Raw genomic sequence first — 13324 nt, forward strand, 5'->3', positions numbered from 1 at the left:
TTTTGAAAGAAATATGTGCCCATTTTTAACTGCCTCCTACACCAACTCAGAAGCTAGGATATGCATATTATGAACAGATTTGGATAGAAAACACTCTGAATTTTCTAAAACTGTTTGAATGGTGTCTGTAAGTATAACAAAACTCATATGGCAGGCAAAAACCTGAGAAAAATACAAGCAGGAAATGAACATTTTGTGGCTGTACTATTTTCGAGTCATTACTAATAGAACACACAGTGACAAAGGATTCATTTTGCACTTCCTACGGCTTCCACTAGATGTCAACGATCTTTATAAAGTTGTTTGAAGCGTCTATGATGAACAGAGACCGGATGACAAGGAAGGGAAGTTGACGTCCCTGGGATGTCGTCACTTCATTATTGTGCGCACATGCGCGTTCATGTGAGATGAGACTTTGTATTTCAAACGTTTATCAAGACACAGGAGAAATCAAAATATATTTTAGATTCTTCAAAGTAGCCACCCTTTGCCTTGATGACAGCTTTGCAAACTCTTGGCATTCTCTCAACCAGCTTCATGAGGAATGTTTTTCCAACAGTCTTGATGGAGTTCCCACAGTTGTAGAGCACTTGTTGGCTGCTTTTCCTTCACTCTGCGGTCCAACTCATCCTAAACCATCTCAATTGTGTTGAGGTCAGGTGATTGTGGAGGCCAGGTCATGTGATGCAGCACTCCATCCTCTCCATCACTCAGGCTGGAGGTGTGTTTTGGGTCATTTTCCTGTGGAAAAACAAATGATAATCCCACTAAGCGCAAACCAGATCGGATGGCGTATCACTGCAGAATGCTGGTGTAGCCATGCTGCTTAAGTGTGCCTTGAATTCTAAATAAATCACAGACAGAAAATCTCAAATTTGGACTCATCAGACAAAAGGATAGATTTCCACCGGTCTAATGTCCATTGCTCGTGTTTCAGGGCCCAAGCAAGTCTCTTCTTATTATTGGTGTCCTTTACTAGTGGTTTCCTTGCAGCAATTCGACCATGGCAGTCTCCTCTGAACAGTTGATGTTGAGATGTGTCTGTTACTTGAACTCTGTGAAGCATTTATTTGGGCTTCAGTCTGAGGTGCAGTTAACTCTAATGAACTTATTCTCTGCATCAGAGGTAACTCTGGGTCTTCCTTTCCTGTGGCGGTCCTCATGAGAGCCAGTTTCATCATAGCGCTTGATGGTTTTTGCGACTGCACTTGAAGAAACTTTCAAAGTTCTTGAAATTTTCCGTATTGACTGACCTTCACAAGATGCACCTGTTAATTGAAATGCATTCCAGGTGATTACCTCATGAAGCTGATTGAGAGAATGCCAAGAGTGTGCAAAGCTGTCATCAAGGCAAGGGGTGGCTACTTTGAAGAATCTAAAATCTAAAAATATATTTTGATATGTTTAACACTTTTTGGGTTACTACATGATTCCATATGTGTTATTTCATAGTTTTGATGTCTTCACTATTATTCTACAATTTAGAAAATAGCAAAAAATAAATAAAAACCCTGGAATGAGTTGGTGTGTCCAAACTTTTGACTGATACTGTATATTTAAGCAATAAAGCCCAAGCGGGTGGCAGGGAGCCTAGTGGTTAGTGTTGGGTCAGTAAATGAAAGATTGCTAGATCAAATCCCAGAGCTGACAAGGTAAAATACTGTCATTCTGCCCCTGAACAAGGCAGTTAACCCACTGTTCCTAGGCTGTCATTGTAAATAAGAATTAGTTCTTAACTGACTTGCCTAGTTAAATAAAAATATGGCCAGTATACCATGGCTAAGGGCTGTTCATAAGCACGATGCAACGCGGAGTACCACATACCCCCGGGGTGCCTTATTGCTATTATAAACTGGTTACCAATGTAATTAGAACAGTAAAATAACTGTTTTGTCATACCCGTGGTATACATTCTGATATACTACGGCTGTCAGCCAATCAGCATTCAGGGCTCGAAACACCCAGTTTATTAAAATAAATAAATACATTCCACTAGCTAGCTACATCCGTTATGTTACATTGTATTTAGTATCATTAGCCCATTTAACGTAATGTCATGCAACAAATATGTACTCTGGACAACAAGTGACATAAAAAAATGTGAAATAACATTTACTTTATACAGCTAACATTTTCCTCAATAATTCTAATTTTATAGATTAATATATAAGTTTATGATCATATCCTACCTTGGAAATGGTATACATAGAACATTATTTATATTGTCATGTTTATTTACCCATGGTTGTGACTGAAGAGTAGTTGTTGCCTGGACTGGTTGCCTTTGTAAGCATACAGGTATGGGCTACATAGATTCAACCCCAGTTCTGAGTTGGCTGTTGTTTGCGGATCGTTTCATGATGCTCTGAAGAAATTGCTGCTGTTCTATTTGTCAGATATTCACAATTTTATGTCAAGTATTTTATTTTTTCATCAAAGAAGCCAGGCTTCCAAATGTGAAAGGACATGCGCACCACTCTTTTTTTGTTGTTGTCGTAATTTTAGCAGACCAGAGTTGTAACGTCAGGGTTGTGGGTTCGATTCCCATGGGGGACAAGTATGAAAAATGCATGCACTCACTACTGTCCTCCTTATCCAGAGCCACACTTCCTTTGAGCACAAGGGTGCCCTTTTGACATTAACAATGCGCTTTTGACTCATTTTTAAAATGTACTTTATTACATTTAACTAAGCAAGTCAGTTAAGAACAAATACTTATTTTTCAATGACAGCCTACATACAGCCTTGATTTTAACCAGGGTGTCTGTAGTGACACCTCTAGCACTAAGATGCAGTGCCTTAGACCACTGTGCCACTCGGGAGCCCTGAAGTTAACAATAAATAAAAAATGTTGGGCCAAGTTAGCTAGCTGGAAAAAAGTATGGCCAGATCACACAAACATTTATTGTGAGATGCTAATACTAACTACATAGTAATATATTGGCAATACATTTGACATACACTGCTATATTGTGTTTGAGTGACGAATGAAGACTCCAGATTGAAGGACGCAGATGTGGATTGATCCAGGCAGATGAAACCTGCTGCTGACGGTCAAGAATTTTGACAGGTTACCAGTATGGAGCGAGATAGCTGCCAAAAGGTTGAACATATGTATCGTTAAGATCGTAAGAAAATCCATAAATAAATTGTTAAGATTGTAAGAAAAGCCATGCATAAACGTTAAATTAGATCTGTAAACGTACAAACCCTATGTTACAACTATGAATCAACATTTACACGTTCAATTCTTACTTTACGCCTCCCTTTACTTGGATACAGACCTTTTTTATACGCACAAACTTTTGTCAGTAATGTGGCATCTGCAAAGGACATGAAACAAATGTAGCTAGTCGAAGCTAGCTAGTCAATCAAGCAACTTCAGGCCAGAAGTTAGAGTTGTTTTGCAGCTTCCTGTTTCATTTCCAAAATGAAAGTCTAGAGCTTGTTTTAGAACTGCATTCAATAATGACGTTACACCAATAGATGGTGTAGTATAGGCTTGGGCCTTCAGCAAATTATTTGTGTGAGAATGATAAAGACACAGAAAATCCTTGTCTAGAATAACCGCCTGAGCTGCAAAATAGAGAGTAAATATGATTTAGGCTAGGTCCATTCCGCTATCAAAATATGGCATGCTGTTGTGTGTTATTTAATGGCCATATAATTGCATTATTTATTTTTATAGCTGTGTGGGGCTACTGTGGTGATCATTTAACCTAATGAATCACACTTTTCCCAGTATTTGGGAGCACGGACTGTAGGCCTTATATTAGGCATTTTGACTGTTGTATTTGTGAATTCCATTCTGTATGTAGGCTTGTTATAGCCATTTGTGTTGCACAACCCATCACGCAGAGGCTATATCCATATCAATAAATAAGACAAAACAAAATATTGATTAAGTCTTGTCTATAACCTGTCCTGAGCGAAATAGCCAAGATGTCCCAAATGGTCAAGACTATCTATAGCCTATTCTTATTGCCAGATCTGTTTTCCCTATCAGCCACTGCATGTGCTTCTTCAAATTTGTTGTTTATTAACATTTATTTAGAGGCTATATTTAGAGACCTGAGACCTAGGTTCTCTTTTTAATGGAGGATCCTAAAATAAAAACAGTTATAAAACACAAATAGAGTTCTAAAATTATTCCGCAAGACACCAGTACCCAAATGATAGTCTAAATTGCAATGCCTACAAGTTGAAGGCCTATTTTTTATTTGGATAGGATTTCAATAATCAAATGGAGAATACTGTTTTATTCTCTTTGATTTAGTTCCTATTGCAACTCAGACCATAGACAGAATGGATTACATACTTACTGACTGAACTGAAAGAAGGATAAATATGTTTAAATATGTTGGAATGACGAGTTGCACGCATCATGCATGATGTGCACTTTATTTGGCTAGTAGTGGTGCTGCATGGCGATCACAAGCTCTTCAACTGTGCAGCAGTGTCGCGATGGAGGGAATAGCCAATACGGAGACTACCTTAGACCACTGCAACAGAGTTTCTGTAAAGTGTGGGAATAAGCTTATGCCAGTCTTAGCCTACGTTTAACCTCTCCCTTGTTCATTTCAGTCCATATGTTCATGACCCGATTTATATAAATCATGTAAAATGATTTAAAATGCATATTAATCCCTCCTACAGCATATGCTTTGGCAAGATTTTGAGTGATTAAATAAATATCAAAATTTTTAATAAAAAAATATTTTGAGTGGTAAAGACTCCAGTGGTCATACATAATTAATAGATTCACCAAACATCTATTATTTTATGTTTCATTAATCCTGGTAGATATGACTGGTTATGATTGCTGACAAAGCCCAGATAATGAGATGGTGCAATATTGAATCTGTCATATTGGTGGATGCATGGGGATGTCCACGTCACCTAGAGATATGTTCATGCTGTAGAGATACACCTAGAGAACTGAAACTTTACTGTTGTAGGCATAGTAATAGTACAGCTAGTGGTATCTAGACTTGTGCTGGCAAACAAATCCATGACATTCGCTACCTAAATGTGAAGTAAACTCAACTGAGGAGTAATAGAGAATGGAGACTTTTAACTTGAAAACGTATGTTTTTTTTATACCCTTGTTATGTTTGTTCGCGTAGCACTCCTCACAGGCCGTTTGGTGTATGCTTATTTTGTTGATGAGATGAAACTGCCAAAACTCTGAAAGGTATTATTGTACGTCAGAATTGCTACACAAGATTGGTTCAAGCCTAAAATGTTAGCCCGTAATCGTAACATGGTGTTTGTTTGTTCACAGGTGAAATTTTCACGAATGGCTTTTCTTACGATCCTAACAATTTACGTATGGATTTTCTTACGATCCTAACAATTTACATATGGATTTTCTTACAATCCTAATGATACGTACGTTCGAACTTTAGGCAGCTATCTGGCTCCATATACCAGCCAGTGGCCTTTATAGCACCCTATCCTACATTACCATCCTACACAATATATAGAAAAGTATGTGGACACCCCTTCAAATTAGTGGATTCGACTATTTCAGCCATACCTGTTGCTGACAGGTGTATCAAATCGAGCAAACAGCCATGTAATCTCCATAGAAAAACAATGGCTGAAAATTGGCCTTACTGAACAGCTCAGTGACTTTCAATGTGGCACAGTCATAGGATGCCACCGTTCCAACAAGTCTGTTTGTCAAATTTCTGCCCTGCTGGAGCTGCCCCGTCAACTGTAAGTGCTGTTATTGTGAAGTGGAAATCTTTAGAAGCAACAACGGCTCAGCCGCGAGTGCTGAAGCACGTATCGCGTAAAAATCATCTGTCCTCGGTTGCAACACTCATTACCAAGTTCAAAACTGCCTCTGGAAGCAATGTCAGCACAAGCACTGTTTGTTGGAAGCTCCATTAAATGGGTTTCCATGGCCGAGCAGCCGCACACAAGCCTCACCATGCACAATGCCAAGTGTCGGCTGGCGTGGTGTAAAGCTTGCCGCCATTGGACTCTGGAGCAGTGGAAATGCATTCTCTGGAGTGATGAGTCACGCTTCACCATCTGGCAGTCCAACGGACATATCTGGGTTTAGCGGATGCCAGGAGAACGCTACCTGACCGAATGCATAGTGCCAACTGTATAGTTTGGTGGAGGAATAATGGTATGTGGCTGTTTTTCATGGTTCGGGCTAGGCCCCTTAGTTCCAGTGAAGGCAAATCTTAATGCTACAGCATACAGTGACAATCTAGACAATTCTGTGCTTCCAACTTTGTTGGAACAGTTTGGGGAAGGTCCTTTCCTGTTTCAGCATGACAATGCCCCCGTGCACAAAGAGAGGTCTATACAGAAATGAGTTGACCCGATTGGTGTGGAAGAACTTAACTGGCCTGCACACAGAGCCCTGAACTCAACCCCATCAAACACCTTTGGGATTAATTTGAACGCCGCCTGCGAGCCAGGCCTAATTGCCCAACATCAGTGCCCAACCTCACTAATGCTCTTGTGGCTGAATGGAAGCAAGTCCGGGTAGCAATGTTCCAATATCTAGAGGAAAGCATTCTCAGAAGAGTAGAGGCTATAGCAGCAAATGAATGACATGCTCGACGAGCAGGTGTCCACATACTTTTGGTCATGTAGTGTATCACAACTGGCATACACAGCTTATCGATATCTTGCCTACTGGAACTTATGAACCTTGTCAGTGAGGTTAGTTTGCTAATGTAGATGGCATGAACATGGCTAGTGTATTTATATATATATGCATATTTATATATACGTAATTGGTTAGCTATGTCTTGTTAAAAATGGTAACTAGCCGTGCATGTCCAGCTGGGTGTCCAGGTGGGAGTCATCATCACTCGACTTCAGCTGTATATAAGGCTGGGTACCATGAAATATTGCTCTAAATCTGGTTTTCATCAGACAGCAACTTAGTTGAAAAGGTAAATGCAATGACTTAACTCTGGCTAGATACAGTACATTAAATACAGTGATGGCGTTGACTGATGACTCACCCTGAACTTATTTCCACTGCTCTATCGATCGCTCCATACATTCATCATTGAGAAGAAACTCTAGAGGGCTAGGAATCTCCTGGTATCTTCTTGCTTTGTAAAGTGTTGTAGCCTGTATGGAAATTGTTTTGCCGACATTGTTGGTGTCAATGGTGTGCGTACTGGGAGCAGAGTCAGGTGCAGAAGAGCAGAGAGTTGTGAACAGGCGCACACTTTATTTAGGCAGGAGAAACCAACAGACGGACGCCACTGCGTCGAAACCTCCAGCCAATATGCAAAAGTGCAAAACGCGCAAACAGTCACAATAATTATGTTCAAACAAATAAACATACCTCGTGAATAAAACACGGAACAAACGAACACCAGTCTATCGTGTCTAAATTGACACAACACAAAACAATTTCACACAAAGACATGAGGGGGAACAGAGGAATAAATACATGCAGTGTGATTGGGGAATGAAAACCAGGTGTGCAGGGAACAAAACAAAACAAATGGATAAATGAATAATGGAGTGGTGATGGCTAGAAAGCCGGTGTCGGCACGCCGCTGGAGCCGCGCATCAAGGGGGGGGGGGGTACTGTTACGACTTCCGCCGAAGTTGACTCCTCTCCTTGTTCGGGCGGCGTTCGTCGGTTGACTTCACCGGCTTTCCCGCAGCAGTTCGGGGACGACCCGGAGGGCGAGGAGCTGGGCGATCCGGCCGGCAACGGTGGAACTCCCGCAGCAGTTCAGGGTCCAACACATCCGCCACTGGAACCCAGCACCTCTCCTCCGGACCGTACCCCTCGCACTCCACGAGGTACTGAAGGTCCCTCGCCCGACGCCTCGAATCCAGGATGGACCAGACCGAGTACGCCGGGACCCCTCGATGTCCAGAGGGGGCGGAGGAACCTCCCGCACCTCAGACTGGAGCGGACCAACCACCACCGGCCTGAGGAGAGACACATGGAACGAGGGATTAATATGGTAATCGGGGGGAAGCTGTAACATACCTCGTTCACTCTCCTCAGGACTTTAAATGGCCCCACAAACCGCGGACCCAGCTTCCAGCAGAGCAGGTGGAGGGGCAGGTTTCGGGTCGAGAACCAGACCCGGTCCCCCGGTGCAAACACCGGTGGCCTCACTGCGGAGACGGTCCGCGCTGGTCTTTTGGCGCAGCGCGGCCTGCTGGAGATGACCATGGGAGGCTTCCCATGTCTCCTCCATGCGCCTGAACCAATCGTCCACCGCAGGAGCCTCGGTCTGACTCTGATGCCACAATGCCAGAACCGGCTGGTACCCCAATACACACTGAAAGGGGGAGAGGTTAGTGGAGGAGTGGCGGAGCAAGTTCTGCGCCATCTCTGCCCAGGGCACGAACGCCGCCCACTCTCTCGGCCGGTCCTGGCAATAGGACCACAGAAACCTGCCCACATCCTGGTTCACTCTTTCCACCTGCCCATTACTTTCGGGGTGGAAACCTGAGTTGAGGCTGATTGAGACCCCAGACGTTCCATGAACGCTCTCCAGACTCTCGAAGTGAACTGGGGACCTCGATCAGACATTACATCCTCAGGCACCCCGTAGTGCCGGAAGACGTGTGTAAACAGGGCCTCCGCAGTTTGTAGGGCCGTAGGGAGACCGGGCAGAGGGAGGAGACGACAGGACTTAGAGAAACGATCCACAACAACCAGGATCGTGGTGTTTCCCTGTGAGGGAGGAAGATCCTTCAGAAAATCCACCGACAGGTGTGACCAAGGCCGTTGTGGAACGGGTAAGGGATGTAGCTTACCTCTGGGCAGGTGTCTAGGAGCCTTACACTGGGCGCACACCGAGCAGGAGGAAACATAAACCCTCATGTCCTTAGCCAAGGTGGGCCACCAGTACTTCCCAGTCAGACAGCGCACCGTCCGACCGATCCCCGGATGACCAGAGGAGGGTGATGTGTGGGCCCAATAGAGCAACTGGTCACGAACAGCAGATAGAACGTACCGACGCCCGACGGGACACTGGGGTGGAGCGGGCTCTGTACGCAAAGCCTGCTCAATGTCCGCGTCCAGCTCCCACATGACTGGCACTTCCAGGCAGGAAGCCGGGTGAATGGGAGTCCTCTGTGTCATACAGCCGGGACAGTGCGTCTGCCTTCACATTCTGGGAACCTGGTCTGTAGGACAGGGTAAACACAAAACGGGTAAAGAACATGGCCCACCTTGCTTGACGAGGATTCAGTCTCCTCGCTGCCCGGATGTACTCCAGGTTGCGGTGGTCATTCCAGATGAGGAAAGGGTGTTTAGCCCCCTCAAGCCAATGTCTCCACGCCTTCAAAGCCTTAACCACAGCCAACAGCTCCCAGTCCCCCACATCATAGTTCCGCTCCGTCGGGCTGAACTTCTTCGAGAAGAAAGCACAGGGGCGGAGCTTCGGTGGCGTGCCCGAGCGCTGAGAGAGCACGGCTCCTATCCCAGCCTCGGACGCGTCCACCTCCACTATGAACGCCAAAGAGGGATCCAAATGGGCCAGCACGGGAGCCGAGGTAAACAGAGCTTTTAGGTGCCCAAAAGCCCTGTCCGCCTCAACCAACCACTGCAGATGTACAGGACCCCCCTTCAGCAGTGAGGTAATGGGAGCAGCCACCTGGCCAAAACCCCAGATAAATCTCCGGTAGTAATTGGCAAACCCTAAAAATCGCTGCACCTCCTTTACCGTGGTGGGAGTCGGCCAATTACGCACGGCTGCAATGCGGTCACTCTCCATCTGTTTAATAAAGAAGCGCGCCCCGTGCATTGACTCAATCGTCATGGCGATCAGAGGTAGCGGGTAACTGTACCTCACCGTGATTTGATTGAGACCTCAATAGTCAATGCACGGGCGCAGACCTCCACCCTCCTTCTTCACAAAAAAGAAACTCGAGGAGGCGGGTGAAGTGGAAGGCCGAACGTACCCCTGACGCAGGGATTCGGAGACATATGTCTCCATAGCCGCCGTCTCCGCTTGCGACAGGGATACTCGTGACTGCTGGGAAGTGCTGCGTCTACCAGGAGATTTATCACACAATCCCCCGTCGATGGGGTGGTAATTGAGTCGCCTTCTTTTTACAGAAGGCGAGAGCCAAATCGACATATTCTGGTGGGATGCGCACGGTGGAGACCTGGTCTGGACTTTCCACTGTGGTAGCACCAACGGAAACCCCTACACACCTCCCCGAGCACTCTCGCGACCACCCCGTGAGAGCCCTCTGTTGCCAGGAAATGGTGGGGTTATGACGAGCCAACCAGGGAAGGCCTAGTACCACGGGAAACGCAGGAGAGTCAATGAGGAAGAGACTGATTCTCTCCTTGTGAACCCCCTGCGTCTCCATGGCCAGCGAGATGGTGGCTTCCCTGATTAGCCCGGACCTTAATGGTCGACTATCCAGAACGCTCTGCCAATAAAATTCCCAGCTGCGCCTGAATCGACGAGCGCCTTATGCTGGGAATGCAGGGAAAACTCAGGAAAACAAACAGGTACAAACAGGTGGACAACAGAGGACTCTGGATGAGAGTGGTGCAGACTCACCTGGGGTGACGCCAGAGTGCCCTGCCTGCTGCCTCAACTCCCAGAGGGACCAACCCGGCACCGACCGGCAGTGTGCCCTCTGCGGCCACAGATGGTGCACGTGAAAACCCCTCCTCCAGCCTCCCTATGCGCTGCCCCTCCCTGCTCCATGGGCACCGGAGCGGGGGTGCTGGAAGATGGAACTGACAGAGCCCCCTATGGACATCCGCGGGTGACCAGCAGGTTATCCAACCAGATGGACAGATCCACCAGTTGGTCAAAAGTGATGGTGGCATCCCTGCAGGCCAACTCCCGTCGGACGTCCTCGCGCAGGCTGCATTGGTAGTGGTGGATGAGGGCCCTGTCGATCCATCCTACTCCGGCGGCCAAGGTCCGGAATTCCAGGGCGAACTCCTGTGTGCTCCTCGTCCCCTGCCTCAAATGGAAGAGCCGTTCCCCCACAGCTCTTCCTTTGGGCGGATGGTCGAAGACGGCCCGGAAGCAGCGGGTGAACTTATCGAAGTGGTCCAACGCCGCGTCTCCTTCTCCCCACACGGCGTTTGCCCACTCCAGAGCTCTCCCCGAGAGGCATGAGACGAGGGCGGACACTCTCCCCCTTCCCGAGGGAGCTGGGTGAACGGTGGCCAGGTATAGGTCCAGTTGTAAGAGGAACCCCTGGCACTGTGCTGCCATCCCATCATACTCCCTGGGAGACGCATCCCACTGGAACTGGATCCGGACGGGATGGGTAGAGGTAACCCCGGTTGCGCTGTTCAAGGCGCTGGAGAGACTTCCTGTTTCTCCCAGCGGTCCATGGTCTGGACAATGCAATCCATCATGGCACCGAGATGATGCAGCATTGCCGAGTGTTCCTGGACACGCTCCTCGACTCCTCTGACCGGGGTACCTGCTCCTGCTGACTCCATGGTTGGTGTGAAATTCTGTCAATGGTGTGTGTACTGGGAGCGGAGTCAGGTGCAGGAGAGCAGAGAGTTGTGAACAGGCGCACACTTTATTTAGGCAGGAGAAACCAACAGACGGACGCCACTGCATCGAAACCTCCAGCCAATATGCAAAAGTGCAAAACGTGCAAACAGTCACAATAATTTTGTTCAAACAAATAAACATACCTCGTGAATAAAACCCGGAACAAACGAACACCAGTCTATCGTGTCAAAATTGACACTTAACACAACAATTTCACACAAAGACATGAGGGGGAACAGAGGAATAAATACATGTAGTGTGATTGGGGAATTAAAACCAGGTGTGCAGGGAACAAGACAAAACAAATGGATAAATAAAAAATGGAGCAGTGATGGCTAGAAAGCCGGTGACTCCAACCACCGAACGCTGCCCAAACAAGGAGAGGAGCCGACTTCAGCGGAAGTCGTGACAGTTGGGGAGTAGTGAACTACAGTACATGTAGTTCAACAAGTAATTTAACTACATTTTGCAGTAGTTTGGTGGTAATAAACTAAATTGAAATCTTGGTAGTGTTTTCAGTTGATAATTACTTTTTTGCCATGTAGCAGTGTAGCTAATTACTGGAACTACACAATACTTTTTTTTACAAAAAGACAAAGAAATATGGGTGAACTAGGCAATGATTTCCTTTATTTTTTGGGGCATCAGTCCTGCCTAATTCTCGTTTGAAACATCGTTTTTGTGTTTAATAGGCAAAATTACACATTCTGTTATTAACATATAACCCATATGACCCAACATACAAACTCATATGTTTTTACAATTTGTAGTCTATGAAATTTGAGATTTACATATGACCATTTTTCACAAAGCAGTTTGGATGTAGTGAACTACTTTTACAAATGAACTTTAGTTAAGTAAACTATATTTTTCTTAATGGTAGCTTTAGTTTAGTTTTACTTCTTCCAGTGTTACGTAATTGGTAACTTGGTAAACTATATTTTCAGAGTAGTTCCCCAACACTGTTTGCCAAACAGTAAATTAATTAACAGTTTCAAAGTGTCTACATGCGTATCACATTACTGAAGTGTGTTATCAAATTATGTGCAGCATGAGTGAGGAGCTAGCAGTTGCAACACAGAGGTTCCTCTTGACAAGCTTGTTAGAAATGAGTGGCTCCGGCTGTACCTTGCAGCAGTTTGACACAAGAGGCATGCTCTCGCGCTGTAAAGGGGACATCGGCTGCACTGATAGTCTAGATAGTTGACAGACTAGCAAATGGCTACCAAAAAGATCAGCCCGACAGATTATCGGTCGTTCTCTAGTTGGCTCCCATTCAAATTAGCCCCAATGTTGTACTTTTAAATCTTGTTCACTCTCTTAAACTAAATACCATGACTGTTTTCTCATTCGCTGGGAATGTTGTTTGGAAAGTTGGTTGATATCGTTATCGACCTGCATAACCCTTAAAAATAGAAATGTTAATGTGCAGGGTGTGCTATTAGTGATTTCTTTTTTGCAAAAAAGCATTTATTTTGCTAAAATTGTAGTGGGTAGTTCCAGTAGCAGTATACATTTTGTCAACAATAACTGTGATGAAAGATATTAGTCAACAACCTATTTTTCCTGACGAAAACTAATGACAATAACGAGACCAGATGCCCTGAAAGAAACGATAACTATAACAATTTATTTTCATTTTTGTTTGACGAAAATGTAACAAGATGAGAAATCCACATGAGACTAATGGACATTCAATTTGACATGAAGCTCCTTTTAATCTGTTTTGTCCAATCATAAATGCATGCCTTTGCAGAATATTTTGTGCAATCTTCTCATTGGTGGGTAATGTCCTTCAGTTGTGCAAGCGGTCACATCAGTCAATA

This window comes from Salmo salar, chromosome 11, assembly GCF_965601325.2.
Source record: "Salmo salar chromosome 11, fSalSal1, whole genome shotgun sequence".
In the NCBI taxonomy this organism is placed as follows: domain Eukaryota; kingdom Metazoa; phylum Chordata; class Actinopteri; order Salmoniformes; family Salmonidae; genus Salmo; species Salmo salar.